Source organism: Heptranchias perlo, chromosome 13, assembly GCF_035084215.1.
Source record: "Heptranchias perlo isolate sHepPer1 chromosome 13, sHepPer1.hap1, whole genome shotgun sequence".
Taxonomy (NCBI): Eukaryota; Metazoa; Chordata; class Chondrichthyes; order Hexanchiformes; family Hexanchidae; genus Heptranchias; species Heptranchias perlo.
The window spans coordinates 27545110-27561061 of NC_090337.1; the positions used below are offsets into that span (position 1 = coordinate 27545110).

A 15952-nucleotide genomic window follows, 5' to 3' on the forward strand; every position below is an offset into this window, starting at 1 on the left:
ACCTAATTATTAGGGGCCTAGATAGAGTGGACAGGAAGGACCTATATCCCTTAGCAGAGAGGTCAATAACCAGGGGCCATAGATTTAAAGTGATTGATAGAAGGATTAGAGGGGAGCTGAGGAAAATGTTTTTCACCCAGAGGGTGGTGGGGGTCTGGAACTCACTGCCTGAAAGGGTGATAGAGGCAGAAACCCTCAACTGATTTAAAAAGTACCTGGATGTGCACTTGAAGTGCCGCAACCTACAAGGCTACGGACCAAGTGCTGGAAACTGGGATTAGGCTGGGTGGCTCATTTTCAGCCGGTGCGGACACGATGGGCCGAATGACCTCCTTCTGTGCCGTAAATTTTCTATGATTCTATGATTTGACACTAACCTGACAATCGCAATTAGGGAAGAATAGAAAAATGGTAGTGTAAGAAGTGCTTATCTGAGGTTGGGGTTGAAGCACATTGTTGAGGCAGAGTAATACTGACACTGGGTGTCCAAAATAGAAAGTGTTCCATTCCCCAGAATTAGCATCTCCCACCTTAATGAGCCCAAAAATTTACACCTCAATATAACAAAGAAGTGAAAGGATTAAAAATTGATATAGATTGGGCAACATGGAGAGGGTGCTGTAAACTCATTCCAATTAAAGATCAAGAGACTAGCTTATTTCACGTAAGTCATGTACACATGAATTTGATACAGTTTCTTAGACTAATATATTAAATCTTGTTGCTAGAAACTGCATTCAAGCCCAATTGCATGTAACTGGTGTTTTCCACTAGTTTTATGTTGACAGCGAATCAGGTGACATATGCCAGCAAATATTAAAACATCGGCTACTTTTGGACTTTCCTGATACCTGCTAGGTACATGTTGATTAGTTTAGTGACTAATGCCCTGGTTTATCACCACCATATAAAATTAAGTATCTGTATTTTGTCAACTAAGTTTAATTCCTACTTTTGTAATTAGTTTTCAGAATTTGTCAGCAAATTGCCCGATGCAGATGACTAATTAACAAATAAACCATCCTCTCTCACTGTGCTGCATAATTCAAAGAATCAGTTATTAGACAAATACCAGTCATTAGGCAAGTTTGTAGCCAATCTGCTATGATACAATGGTCTCATATAGATAGGATTATAGGGAGATAATCAACAACTTTGTTCTTATCTTTTCCATGTATTCAAAATGCCTTATTCTACAACATCATCTTAAAATATCAACCTGAGAGTTAAATAATAAAAAGCTAATTCATAAGGGTGCTTATCAGCCTTTGAAATTTGACTGCAAGCACAAAGTAGGATGGTATAGAATAGCATTACACTAAACTAATTAAAACCTAATCACTGTTGCTAAAAGAACAAGTGGCCATACCACTGTTCTCTTGTACAAAAGGCCACATTTTCATTTTTTTTAAAACACTAAGCACAGCTATTGGCTTTGTTGGAGTTCAGCTGAATGGAGGAGGGTCAAACTGAACCTAGTGCCAAAAGTTCACTGACTCATGCATTTTTACATCTCCATTACAAAAACGGAGTCCTCAGATTCAATTTATGTGTCTCGTCAACAACAATTGCAATAGTTTGTACCTTAGTCGTTTTACTGTATAAACACAGTTCAATTTGGTTTATGTCAAACTGAATAAATCAGTCATGAAAACAGTAAATGTTGGCAATACACAGCAGGTAAAAAATAAGTCTATTGGTGTTAGAAAATTAATGCATCTCAACTGGAGAATGAAGAATTGAGTGATACTACGGGGTCAATTTTTGTGTGGAGCATACATAGGCCAGGTGATGGATCCAGGGTGAGATCTCTGCTCATCCTATGATGTGGATGGAAGGCCCGATCGATTTTAGTGGTCGGGCCTCACTAGCATACAAGAGGTGAGCTGCCAGAGCTAATTGCACTGTTTATAGGCAGCTTGCCATTTGGGAGGGTGAGAAATACTGCAGGATAGGCACTTATCATGGACATGCAGCAACACCATAAAGGGGAGGACTGGAAAGATTGGTGGGGAGGGACAAATGGAGCAGCTTACTTCAGTATCAAAGGCATCCAAAGAGCACACCCAGCAGTGAGGAGATGAACTTATGAACTTAAGGAAGCCTTTAAGTTCAAAACTCCCAAAGGAATGAAGAAGATACAAGTGTCAGACCTGCTTCCAGTTTTCCTTACTACAGCTAAAAATCCATTTGAGTAGCACTGTAAATGGCCGCCTCTGGAACTGTACTGCCCAATGTTTGTGGGTGGGTCGAGGAAGTAGCAGTGGCAGCCCGAAAATTGCATTGGGAATCTTGAAACCGTCACTTTACGTTGAAATTTGGGCCAACATATTTTCCCTGGTCTTGTAAGCTTGTGACCACAACTTCTGGCTGCAGTTCATGTATCTTTAGGCAATATTAGTTTACACGTGTGATCCACATTTGAGCCGTGGCTCTGGGTGTGTTCATATATATGGGCACAGCAATTTTACAAAATACAAACCTCAAAATTCTGCACTTTTTTGGCATTTCTGGGGTATTCAACCAGGCTAATTATTTTTTTGGCCAGCAAATGGGAGCAGAAGACATTTATGCTGGTTTTCCAACCAAAAACAATGCATCCGAATTTGCAGTCATGACCTGACGCTTCCTGCAACCCTCCCAAGTCCCCATGCAGCTGATTTTAATGTAAGTAAATGAGGGCCAGTGGTGCTGGAGCTTCAAATCTCCAGATTTTATGTTTACAATATATTGCGATAAGTTAGAATGGGAAATAGAAGGCAGATCTATAGCCAGGATCAGCTGAGACTGGTAGAAGTGAAGAGCTTTCGAACCTGAAGTCTGCAGAATGTTTGAGTGGTGATTACTGCAGCTTGCACAAGTTATTTCAGCAATTTTTTTTTGCTTTGCGCCTAGATGGCGTTGAATTTGCTCCTGTATAGGGCCATTGAAAGATTCTATAGGACAGATTAAAAGGGTACAACAGAGATATTAAATGAGTACTTTGCATCAGACTTTACTCTTGAAGGCGATGTTCAACTAACAGCAAAATTGTTAATATTAATATAGATGAGGCTACCATCTTAGACAGAATAAGAAAACTTAAAATATATCAGGATGCCAGCCCAGATGACATTCACCCAAGAGTTCTTAAAGAAATGGGCCAGTGCTATGCGAGCCCCTCGTCCGCATCTTTACTAGCTCACTAGATTCGAGGACTATTCCCATAGACTGGAAAAATGCTAATATAAGTCCCAATTTTTAAAAAGGATGATAAAGCAGAACTGGAGTAACCACAGGCCCATTAATTTGACTTCAATAACACGCAAGGTGCTCAAAGGTACCATAAGAGATGACCTATATGACCACTTAGATTGAGAAGGTGTCATCAGGGACACTTAACACGGCTTCTGGAAAAGAAGGCCCTGTCTTAATAATTTGATCAAATTTTTTGAAGAAGTTGCTAAGTTAGTAGATAAGGGCATCGCTGTAGACATGGTCAGCCTGCTTTCAGAAAGCCTTTGATAAGGTACCTCACAAGAGGTTACTCTACAAGATAGAATCTTGTGCAATTAGTGGTAATATCCTCCTTGGCATCATCATTATCATAGTCGATGAGGATGATTTCTCTTCTCTCCTGCTCCTCCAATTGCTCTCCCTCCTCCTCATTTTCCTCCTTTCCTCATCATCTGCCTCCACCATGTTGCTATGATGGATCTGTAAGAAAGTGGCTGGGGCGGGGAGTTGGGGGGGGGGGCGGGTACAAACCTAGAATGGGATTAAGGAGACAGAGATGGGTGTGGAAACGTGTGGCTGAGGGATTCAGTGGTGACTCTGTAGTGACTGCACTCACTAACCTGGCACTGTCACTGTGTCACCAATGTTGCCATCTCCCACAGCTAGAGCAGAGTGCCTCCCCAGCAGCTCCATGGCCTGCTCCTTGTAGGGGGTGTTCTTTAATGTTGGGGATGTCCCTCTAGCGCACTGTCATTATTGGCTGCACTCAGGAAAACCAACCCTACAGAACACCTGCAACAAAAAAGGTAATTTACTTATCTGAATATGGAGCTGGGAGGAGTACTCCTGCTCCTCCCGACCCCACATTAAAGGACTCTCCCAATCGCCGAAGCTCACGGCCGCCACGCTCCCGAGATCCTTGATTCCCAATCCTCCCCCACAGTCCTGAGATCTCCCTCCCCCCCAACCCAGACCCCGACTCTGTGGCCCGCTGCCGGCTGTGGCTACCGCCACCCCCCCCCAAGAATACTGATCCCCGTGTCCAGCAACTCCCCCCGGGATCTGCGTTGACCCTCCTGAGTCCAGCAAACTGCTCCCTCCCCCCGAATCACTGATCCCGTGTCCAGCAATCACCCCCTTCCCCGAAGCCACAATCCCTCCCCGAGACCACTTACCTGTAGGCTGTTGCAGCACCAGCAGTGACCCGATCATCGTGCACTCCCCTTTGTTGGGCTCTTCCTGCATCGCCGTCTTCATTCTAATGAGGTCCGAGGCCCAATATCTGGGGATCCTTGGACCTCTCTATTGCAGGGTATGAAAAAATGGCCACTCTCAAATTTCTAGGAGTATGTGTTGCTCCCAGGCCTCTTCAAAGTTTTTTGTGTTGTCTTTTGACCTGGAAGCAAGTGTGATGGAGTGTGGCACCATTTCTATACCAGTTTGTTGGGGAGTAAAGACACAGCTCCAAGAGGGTCTGTTCATATTGGAATTTTATGGGTGTGAGTCTTGGAGGACATGGGCAAGTTGGACTGTGTCTGTCAGTTGTTGGAAGGGTATAATCTGACCTTTATCAAGAAGTCAACCTAGTCTATCTAAGCCATTATCTAGCTAAATTTGGAACTCACCCATGGCAAATAGATCTGAATTTCTGACCAACTCACATTACATATTATATTGGCACCACTACTGCCATGTCTTTGCGAATGTTGTCTTGTTTGTACAATAATGCCCTCTCCTGAGGATCACTATGAAGACCCACAACTGATGCCACCCATTGTGTCACTGCAGAGTGGGTGTAGGTGTATTTGCAGGGCTCTTTTGCACAGACGACTGAGCGACGTCAGCGATGTCCCCGGTTGCACCCTGGAAGGATACGGAGGAGAAGTTGTTGAGGGTAGTTGTGACCTTGACAGCGACAGGAAAGAAGATGGTGCTCGGGCCAGCCAGGAGCAGCTCGGCATGAAGGAGGCTGCAGATGTCCACGACTACATGTCGAGTGACGCTGAGCCTCCGTGTGCACTGCTGCTCAGAGAGGTCCAGGAAGCTGAGCCTCGGTCTGTGGACCCTGTGGCGAGGGTAGTGCCCTCTGCGACGCATCTCTCTCGGCGGTAGCCCTCCCTCCTGCTGTACAGGTGGATGTGTCACAGCACTCTACTGTGGAGCTCCACGTGTCAGAGGTGGACAGCATGGATGGCGAGGCTGGTGAGGCTGGTGATGCTGTTCGCCCTCCGAGGAGGTCAAGACTGCAGCTACGGTGGCCCCCATCCGGAAGATGCACATCCGAGGGGGTCCGCAAGGTAGGTACATGTCTCTGGACCCCGGGGTAAGTGTGCAGGTTGGTGACTTTGATTGTCAGGAGGAGGGTGGTGGAGGCCAAACTTTGTCCCAAGTGACAGAGTGGCCTCCTGCAATGGGTGAGGGTCTCCCTCCCCCCCCACCTGTCAAATGGACCTTTGCAGCTGCCACAGGCTGACAGCTGCAACAGGTCCATTTGAACTGGGAGTGTTTCCCCCAGTGTGGGAAACAGTCCCAGTTTGCTCTAAAATCTCACCCCTCCGCACATAATCCCTTAATCAGGTCAGTTAATGACCTGAACAAGCAAAATAAATAGCGTCAAGTGGAACCCCGCTGGCTTTAATTGCCTGCGGGATTCCCACCAGCGGGGGCTGCGCGCGCACGCCGGCGCGTCAGCGGGGAACCTGGAAGTGCGCGGGTTCGAGGCGGGCTCCGGTCCCGCTCCGGGATTTCCCGATTTTCGGGGCCCCCCCGCCAGGAACGCACCCGCTGGCGGGTGCTAAAATGCTGCCCCAAGGGTCCTGGAAAAGGTCCAGAGAAGGGCCAATAGAATGATACTTAGTTCTGGGGATCTTAGCTATCAGGACAGCTCAGGAAACTGGCTATTTTCATTGAAGAAGCATAGACTTCAAGGTAATCTGATTAAGGTTTTTAAGATGATGAAGGAAATAGATTCTGTTGGGGCAGATAGGTTATTTTAGTTAGATAGGGATAGGGGCCTTCAGCACAAAATACAGAAGCATAAAGTTATGTTGAATGACAGGAAGTATTTCTTTTCACTGAAAGTCTTCAACCTCTGGAATAGATTACCAAATGTGGTTAAGTATGGATTCATTGCAGTCCTTCAAAACTGGTTGGATGAGTTCCTGGGAATCAAGGACATCTCCAGTTATAGAAGGTATTTGGAGGTGTAGCTGAACTTATTGATATCAGTGACCGCAGTCTCCTGGAGGCTGCTTGATTGCCTTTGGTGATTGGAGAGGAATTACCTAGAGTTTTTTCCTAAATTGGCCTAAAGCTTTTGTCTGCCTCTCCCAGGAGATTGCATGACTGCAGGAGGGAGGGTTGATGGTGTGTGCAGACTGCACTGTGTCTGGGTGGGATAGATCTGTTGGACCATTTGGTCAATTCCCATCCTTTTTTGTATATTATGTTAGTGTGTTTGTATTTTGGATTTGATAATTTAAATAGGTACTTAGGAATAACTTTTTATTTTAAATTTGTGCTTTATGGCTCTGCTGATTTTGGAAGCAATATAGATGAAACAACACAAGACAAAAGTTCTGGACATTTCACTAAACTTGTATGCAGTGTCAGTACTACTCATTATGTATTTTTGTAGTTTTGTAATCCTTTGTAATCCAATTGATTTTTCTTTTACATTTTATTTTTGTCCAGAATCCAAATTCAATTTTAGGCTTTTCAAATATTTGTTTTTGTATTTGCTGTCATTTGATCATGTTTTAGACAAATTCACAAGCAAATTAAATAATCAGAATTCACTTTACTGCTAATGTTACAATATTCGGTTTAAAAATGTACACAGATAAGATATTTAACAATGATTTTTGTTTGGTGCCAATATGGATTAGATTTACAAAATCCAGCTTGTCCCACTTGAAGACTCCAAAGTAAGCCTTGAGCTTTTATCGTGATAAATACAAGCAGCCCTTGCCACAGCAGGATTCCAGGCTTTTGAATCATTACATACATATCAGCATGTAACAACATGAGACAACATATACAAATACTTCAACATACATGTATAACTGTGATGTATAAAATGTCTGCAGTACAGTTGCACCAATTCTACACTGAAGCTAGATTACACATACATTGAATGCACAACCAAGCATAAAAAATAAACACGATTCCTCTTAAAACCATGAGATCCCTTTTGAAAAATGATTGATCCCCTATATATATATAATAAATTTGTTTGACTCAATATATCTTCATTAGTTTTGTACATTTACATCAGACAGACAACACAAAAATTGTTGCATAATAATAGAAATGTTAAAATAACAGAGGAATCTGAGCTAACAGAAATCTGAGCTTTAACGGACATTTTGTGCTGAACATTCTAAAATGATACATTGTAATCAAAACTTGTACAAATCATCGCTATGATTACATTTGAATTGTTTAACAATACAGTTACCATACAACTAAAATAGATGATGGTAAGTGATGCTGAATTTTAATAACATTCATCTCCTGCCAGATATAATCATAAGCCTGTTTGTAACAAGTAAAATACCAGAGAGACATCTGCCACTTTATACTTCACATAGTAAGGATAAACACTGTTATGCAAATAAGAGTAGTTTGGTCAGTGCCTGCTAGTTTACCCTGTTTTGTTTGGGGATGAGTGACAATAAGTTAGAATATAACTGCTAGGTATTTAAAATTTCTCTGTTGAATTTAGGCCTATAATTTGGACATTTATGAAGCCAAAATCCAGTCTAAAAATGCAGGTTGGCACAAGAGCATCCTTAGAGTACGTGGGGACACAGACAAACGTCTCATCCCATAAAATTAGAATAAAAGTATTTTTGTTACTGTGACCCCATACACATATAGCAGCTGGTCTCCTATCTTCCACCATTGTAATTGGAATATAAACGTGGAATACAGTACATAAGAACATAAGAAATAGGAGCAGGAGTAGGCCATACAGCCCCTCAAGCCTGCTCCGCCATTCACAAGATTATGGCTGATCTTCTACCTCAACTGCACTTTCCTGCCCGATCCCTATATCCCATGATTCCCAGTAAATGATGGCAGATGCATTGAGACATTTGTTGCAATGTACACACCAAAGTCATAAGACATAGAGTTGGTACTCATCATTCAGTTCAGTATAAAAGTAGCATTAATATGAACTTTCTCTTTTCTTTTTAGCCTCGCCTCACACTTTCTCTCCCTTCACATTCCACCTGGCTTTGGGATTTGCCAATGCTCCGGCCACCTCCCCGCTCCCTGCCCCTATTGTTTCACTCTCCAGCAAGAGATTACTAGAGGCAAGGCTAACCAGGCATCCATTGCATGAGTGAATGTGTTGTATCAAAACTATAGAGATCATAGTTTTAATAAAATATTTCACTTTCCTTATGAGTTTTGGGATAGCCCTGCCGCCTTAGCATTCTCTGCATTTTTCGCTGCTGTCCTTCAGTAGGCAATAAGAGAAAAAAACATCAGACTGCAAAACTGGAACGACTACGCAGTTCCTTCAAGCAGGACAAATGAAATTCATAACCACCGGGCAATCTGGGATATTTGAGAGATCTTGTCTTAGAAATTTGCCTTAGATGCTGTAGGACATGCAATTGATTGCCTAGTTATAAGTGTTAGGAAAGGTGACCAGGATTTGTTAAGTTTGTCTAGCTGTGGTTCCAGAAATGTCTGGGCGTAGCATTCTTCGCAAGTGTCAATGACATGTAAGATCAGACCTTTCAATTGATCAATACTCTTTCCTGGATAATTGAAAAGTGCAAAAACTTTACTTTGGGGTAACCACATGAAAGGACCCTAAAAATAATTTTAAAAACAAAGAGAGATGTACAATCAAGTCTACTTGTTTTCAATTCAGATGTATGAATTTCCTGGGCTGCACATAAATAATTCATCTGATAATCGTGTATAGAAGAAAACTTCAGTCTTCATCCCAATTAAATTACAGTATTCAAAATAACAGGAATATTGCAATCCTCACTATAGGCAAAAACTCTCTACAGGATTTTAGTCCATGCTAAGAAGCACTGATAAGCATTAGTGCCATTGAAATAAAACACAAATTAACAAGCTGGCTTGTATGTAACTATTTTTGAGAGGTACAACATAACAAGTTGCTATTACATACAAGAAGGCTTAATTGTTTTTGCTAAACGTTGTTTTTTAAAATAATTTTAATATAGACAGCAAACTTTAATATAATCCAATCATTTGGTAAAATGGGTGTATATATTCAGGATATGTTCTGGATTATATATTTGTCCTTCTCTCCTTTCTTTTCCGATCTCCCACCCTTTTCATTTCATCACATATATAAAACTCCCTTTTCTCTCTATAGTTCAGAACTGTAACCTGTACATTTGGGACATGCAGTATGTGATCTGCCTCATCGCACACCAGGGAAAATGGAGCCTTAACTAGATTTTCATTTACTTAGAATATTATGAATTTCTCTCTTCCCTGAGACAGATTTTCACCAATGAGGTCAGACGAGAATACAAGGTTTTAACTTTGCAGCGATGCTAAAGTTGCAGCATAACTCAGGAGTTAGAGCTTAATCTGCTTCCATGGCCCAGTGGTATAAGAACATCTGGTGGAAGTAATCCTATGCCATTCGGGTTCGAGTATAACCCCAGTGTTTAAAAAGAAGACAATGAGCCCTTGCACTTTCTGGACACTTTTTAAACTTACCTAAAGTTGATTTAAATGTTTAGAGAATGTAGACATTCCCACCCAGGTTCTCAAAACATTTAAATTGTAATGGCCAGGAGCAGAACTGTGCACATATCTTTAACAACACATGTAAAGGGCCCTTTTTGAGTCAGAGAATTCCAGCTGGAGATCGGCAGTATAAATAAGGTACTGCCTGACTGGAACTGATAATGGAACTACTGGTGGCAGATTACTAGCTACAGTATAAATGCATCATTAAAGTCGTGGGCAGAAATAACATTATAAAGGACTAAAACCCTGTAGGGACCACCCATAGCAGTATTGATTAATAGGAGAAACCGCCACAGAAGTTGAGAAATTTTGAAGCTAAGACTAGGCCTAAGTGCTAAGTCCAATATTGGTAGTGCTTACAAACAATGGAAAATTTCAAGGAACTTGAAGTACTATTGATGAATTTATGTAGCTAAGTATCCCAAAATTCATTAAGCATATGTCATTATGACAGAAGAGAGTGAATAAAAGGTACTACCACAGCACAGTGTGCTGCTCTATTAATATATACAAAATCCGTACCACTTGATTGAGACAAAGAGCATCCTGATTCAAAGTACTTTGCAGAAGCATCCAAATGCCAAGTTATTGCTACACTTACCAAAGCCGAATTCTAAGGCAAGAGAAACTTTACAGTGACCAGGTTTTCAATCCAAAATTATCTACCTATACATGCCTAAGTTGTGAAGGTCCAGAATGGGCTAGGAAATGGATTGTATATTTGGATATCAACCTTTCTGTTAGTCTTCCTGTTAAATCTTTTAGTACAATGGGCTATCTTAATTAAGAGCTAAAAGAAACATTCTTTGCTAATTGACAATGAGGTTCAAATATAAATGCGAATCCATGAGAAAAGGTGGATCAACCTTATAAAATTCTTTGACGAAATAACAGAGAGGGATAAAGGAAATAATGGGCCGAATTTTCCTGTGAAAATAATGACGAGGCTAACAGTGCTCACCATTATTTCTGTGCATCTGGTACAGCAACACATGCGCAGTCAAACGCAGAAATCCGCAAGTTACTGTGCCAGATGCGACCCAGCTCTGTAAATTCCGTGAGAACGACTTCTCGCTAGCTGGCTCTCCATTCAAATGAATGGAACGACGTGAAGTTCCTGCTTTGACCTGATGAATATGACCTAATCTCGCCAAAAAAGGTACATCATGTAATTTTAAGTGTAAGCACACTTTTGACAGCTTGGTAAGTCTTAATTGCTGCCAAACAACCTCTCTTGCACTGAAAATTAACTTTTTCAAGTCTCATTCCTTCAGATTTTAATTATTTTTTTACTTTTTCTTTCTGTCTCTTTTATATCTGTCTCTTAATTCAATATTTCTTACTTTCTTTTTATTTCAATTTCTGTACTTGATTTGACATTGAAGTCACTATTCTAACTTACACTTCCTGGTTCTGACTGTGTGCTGCTTATTAACATGCTTCAATCTGATTGGTTAAAGGGATACACAGCTGCTTGCCCTGATCACACAGTTCCCAGATGCCCGGGAGAGGGTGCTGTGCTGGATCGAGTGCCCCATGAGAGGAACTTGCTGTGCAAAAGCCCATGAAAAGTCTCTGGGCAAGTGAAAGTCTAACAAACGGCTGGCGACGTTCGTTTGCCGCTCACAGTAAAATCCGGCCCATAGTGAATGTGGTTATACGGTTTTTCAGATGCATCTGATAACATAGGAACATAGGAACAGGAGTAGGCCATTCAGCCCCTCGTGCCTGCTCCGCCATTTGATAAGATCATGGCTGATCTGTGTTCTAACTCCATATACCTGCCTTTGGCCCATATCCCTGAATATCTTTGGTTGCCAAAAAGCTATCTATCTCAGATTTAAATTTAGCAATTGAGCTAGTATCAATTGCCATTTGCAGAAGAGAGTTCCAAACTTCTACAACCCTTTGTGTGTAGAAATGTTTTCTAATCTCGCTCCTGAACGGTCTGGCTCTAATTTTTAGACTGTGCCCCCTACTCCTAGAATCCCCAACCAGCGGAAATAGTTTCTCTCTATCCACCCTATCTGTTCCCCTTAATATCTTATAAACTTCGATCAGATCACCCCTTAACCTTCGAAACTCGAGAGAATACAGAGAATACAGAATAAGACTCTTATGGCATAGATAATGGCACATGGAATTAAAGGAATATGGTCAAATGGATAGAGAGATGGTTAAAAGACAGAAAGCAAAGGTTGGAGTAAAAGGAAGTTTCTTGGACTGAAAAGATGTGGTGAGTGGTGTTACACATGGGTCTGTGTTGGGGAAGCTCTTATTTACAATTATCATATTTCATGATTTTTTACCATCTTTCCACGGAAAGGATTTGGATATGTTAAAGTGTTACATTTAAATTAAAGCAGTTTCACAAAAGTTTAAAATGCACCTCACTGCCACCTTCTGGGAGAAAGAGAGAATTGCTGCCCACGACGATCGGGAGAATGGGGACAGCAGGGGGTGGAGGCGTGCTATCTCGTCTCGGATGGTCCCAGCAAACATTCATACGTTGGAGGGGCTGGAATGTCCTTTCCTGTTGAGCCTGGCATGGAACTAGTTTCAAAGGGGTGGGTAAGGTCGCAAGGATCAGTAATCACTCCCCCAACTTCTTGTGGGACAGGGAACAAAAGAATATAAACCTACTTGTTGGAGTTCAAGTGGTAAGGTCTGTTGGGAGAGAGGCAAGTAAGACCCAAGCAGGCTACCTTAAGCCCAGTATACACCTTGGTCTGATTCAATGCTAAGACTGACCAAAAACAAATATACTTAGCCCACTAACTGGGACACAGTGATGTGGTTTATTATTTTCCTTATTTATAAGAAAGGAACACTTTAAATAGTAAGATTTTAAAATGGAGCAGAAGAGCAGAGAGACTTTGATGTAGAGATACACAGGTCATTGAAGCTGGCAGCATAAGCAAGTAAGACCATAATAAAAACAAACAGAATCACTAGTTATGAATTGAGAGGCATAGAACACAAAAACAAGGATGAAATATTGAACTAGTACAGGATCTTGGATAGGTTACAGTTCTCTAACTATATTGTGTAGAATTTTTTTCTTCCAATTCTAAGGGTGCAAAGAAAAGGTGCAGCATGGATTCACTAGAATGTTGAGAAGTTTGAGCTTTTTTCACTAAAACTGAGAAAGTTAGGGGAGGAGCAAATCGAGATTAGGAAGGATTATGATAAGATAAATAATGATAGATTATTTTCACTGCTCAGCAAATGGTAACAAGAAGATACAAATTTAATATTCACATAAAACAACAAAAGGGGAGGTTAAAAAAAATATCTTTACCAAAAGTTGGAACTCTCTAGCTCAAACCATAATTTAAGCAGAGTTCATAAATTATTTTAAAGGGGAATTTGACAGTTGCTTGAAAAAGAGAAACATTAAAGGATGTGGGAATGAATAAGAGAATGAGATTATACTAGGTCACTTGTGCAGAAAACCACTGGTGCAGACTTGATGGGCTGGAAAGACTGTTTCTGTGCTGTAACATTCAATGATTTTATGATTCAAAGGTAGATGGGCTCAGAACTCTGTCACATGCTCAATGTTGCAGTCAGAGTAGTATCACTATGTATGACCCTTAGACTATCAAATGCTGCATTGGATCGTGAGAAAAACAGAAGTCACATTGTGCCTAATCCCCTCAGAGCAAGGCACCAGTGATAGATACTCAGAGACATAAAAAAGTGTTATAAATGGAATGTGTCAATGTGTAAACTAATAAAGGATTCGTCAAAGGCCTTCGTATTCACAGTCTGTAAATTTAACTCTGTGATATCTACTAGTGTTAGGGCATTAAAAGATCATAGTATTTTCTGATGAAATAATTGCAGCTACAATAATCTTAGAGCTATCCAGACATCTATCCTTATACAGTTCATCTAAGTAAAAACGAGAGATGCCTTTTTTTTAAACCATGCTATTCCCACTCTCATTTGACTACATATAGACAGAAGGATAAAGAACACACCATCTATGCATTGGTTTTTCCAACCCAAAACATACCCCTCTCTGTTTTCTCTTCTGGTTTAGAAGCATTGACATTGAGCAAGTAATGATCAGTTTAATAATTTAACCTGAAGAAAATTGGTACACTTTGGTATCCTCCTCAATGAGAACCTAAATTCGAGCTGAAAAGTTAAAACTGGAAAGTTCAAAGAAAGAATTTTAAAATGCTCAGACCATGTTGTACTCACCTCTTTATTTAGAAGCATTATAATATCAGGCACAATTGCTATCCTCTGACAAGTAACTCTCTGGAACCTGTTTTGTGTACATAACAAGCAACACTGCATTTCAACAATGATTCATTGGGTGAAGCGGTTTGAGACATTTTGTTATGACAGGGTGCTCTATGAATACAAGTATTATTATTTATTTTTATTAATTAACAAAATGAATGTGAAAATTTCTTTCCAGGCTGCCTCACTTCCTAGTTTTGTTGGATTTATGCAGAGAGAGCATGTACAGAAGCTGATTTAAGTTTCCGAATTTGTGGTTTCAGGAAGGCCTTGACCATCACCAGTCGGGAAAAGCTAATGATATATCAACTAGTGGTTTCCATCCCTAGCAGCAGGTGGAATTAAGCAGATAGGGCTGTAGTTTCCTCTGTGGTAAGATTTAATGAGAAGTAAATGTGAGTAAATAGATAAGCAAGACCAGTAGTGTGATTTTCTTCCATTATATTTTACACTCAGAGTCTTGTTGCCAAACTAAAATTAGCCCACTAAGAAGAAAAAAAAAACTTGTTTAGAAGTATTAGTCCTTGTTAAAGAAGTTCTACTTAGAGTGGGATAAATACAGACACTGAAACCCTAATTTTAACATCACTATTTGGGCAGGAAACATGCGGGATCAGACTAGCCGCTCATTTTACACCCCTCACAATTTTGCTCCCCATTGAAGTGAATGCAGAGTAAAATCGGGCGGGGTGTAAAACGGGTGTTCGACATAATCCCACCTGTTTCCTGCCCATCGGGTTAGGTTAAAATGATCCCGAGTTCATTAAGCACAGTCATATTTTTAAATGTTTTTCAAAGAAAGGGCAAGATGTTGAGATTTAAACAGAGCATTAACAAAAGTGGTGGTGCATATAGGGAAGTCAGAAGATGTGCCAATATCTCACTAATTAACTCAATTTATGCTGGCAAGGCTAACCCAACTTCTACTAGTATCCGTGACCTAAACCCTTGTACCAGCAGCCCTGACCTAACTCCCTCTGCCACTCCTGACTCCAATGCAACTCGCAGTAGTAGCTCACACACTCAAATGAATGAACTTCCAACTGACAAGTTCACCACTTTCAGTATGGAGGCAATTGACATATCTATATTAAAAATCTTGCATATAGCATGCATTTCCTGTAAATGTCACGTACTTCCTCCCACACATTAGCCAACACACTTCAGAGATCATACTTTTCTGTATTCTATGACTTGACATTAGCAATACCACGGGAGATCTACTAGTATGGAAAGTAACTTATAAATGTCAGTGTTTTTAAGATATAGATGAAATGATGGCAAATAAAATACTGACACACTGAAATGAATAAATTCATGCTGATAAGGCAGCCACAAATTCTTTCATTTCATTCTGAGTACTTCATTTATTTCATTCATATCTTAGAACTGCTAACACTTATAACTTCATTTAAGTCTGTGAGCTGCCACTGGACGTTGGATTGCCAGCGATATACCGCATAATGAGTTAGGAAATATTGCCTCCACCAAGTCAGGCAGAAATTTGCTAATGCGGGTAAAAAACAGCAGAAATAATCTCTAGCTGTAAAACAATATATTTCTCATATTATAAAAAATTAAGTACAAAGCAAATAGAAAGTAACATAGGAGGAAACCATGCACTGCTTCCTGAGTCTGTGGTCAGCAGAAAAGACTGCTATGCATTGCTGTGGCTGATTTTTATAAGGTTGGCTCCAGATGTCTAATTCCTTATGATTTCACT

General features: G+C 40.7%; 1 long non-coding RNA gene across 1 annotated transcript in view; it reads left to right on the plus strand.

Moving 5' to 3' along the window:
- Positions 1-2202: 2202 nt before the first annotated feature.
- The window catches only part of LOC137331438 (uncharacterized), a 35195-nt gene continuing 21445 nt past the window's right edge, over positions 2203-15952 (plus strand). The window contains exon 1 of the long non-coding RNA XR_010965476.1: positions 2203-2667. This is a non-coding gene — a long non-coding RNA (uncharacterized lncRNA). The remainder of the gene's footprint in view (positions 2668-15952) is intronic.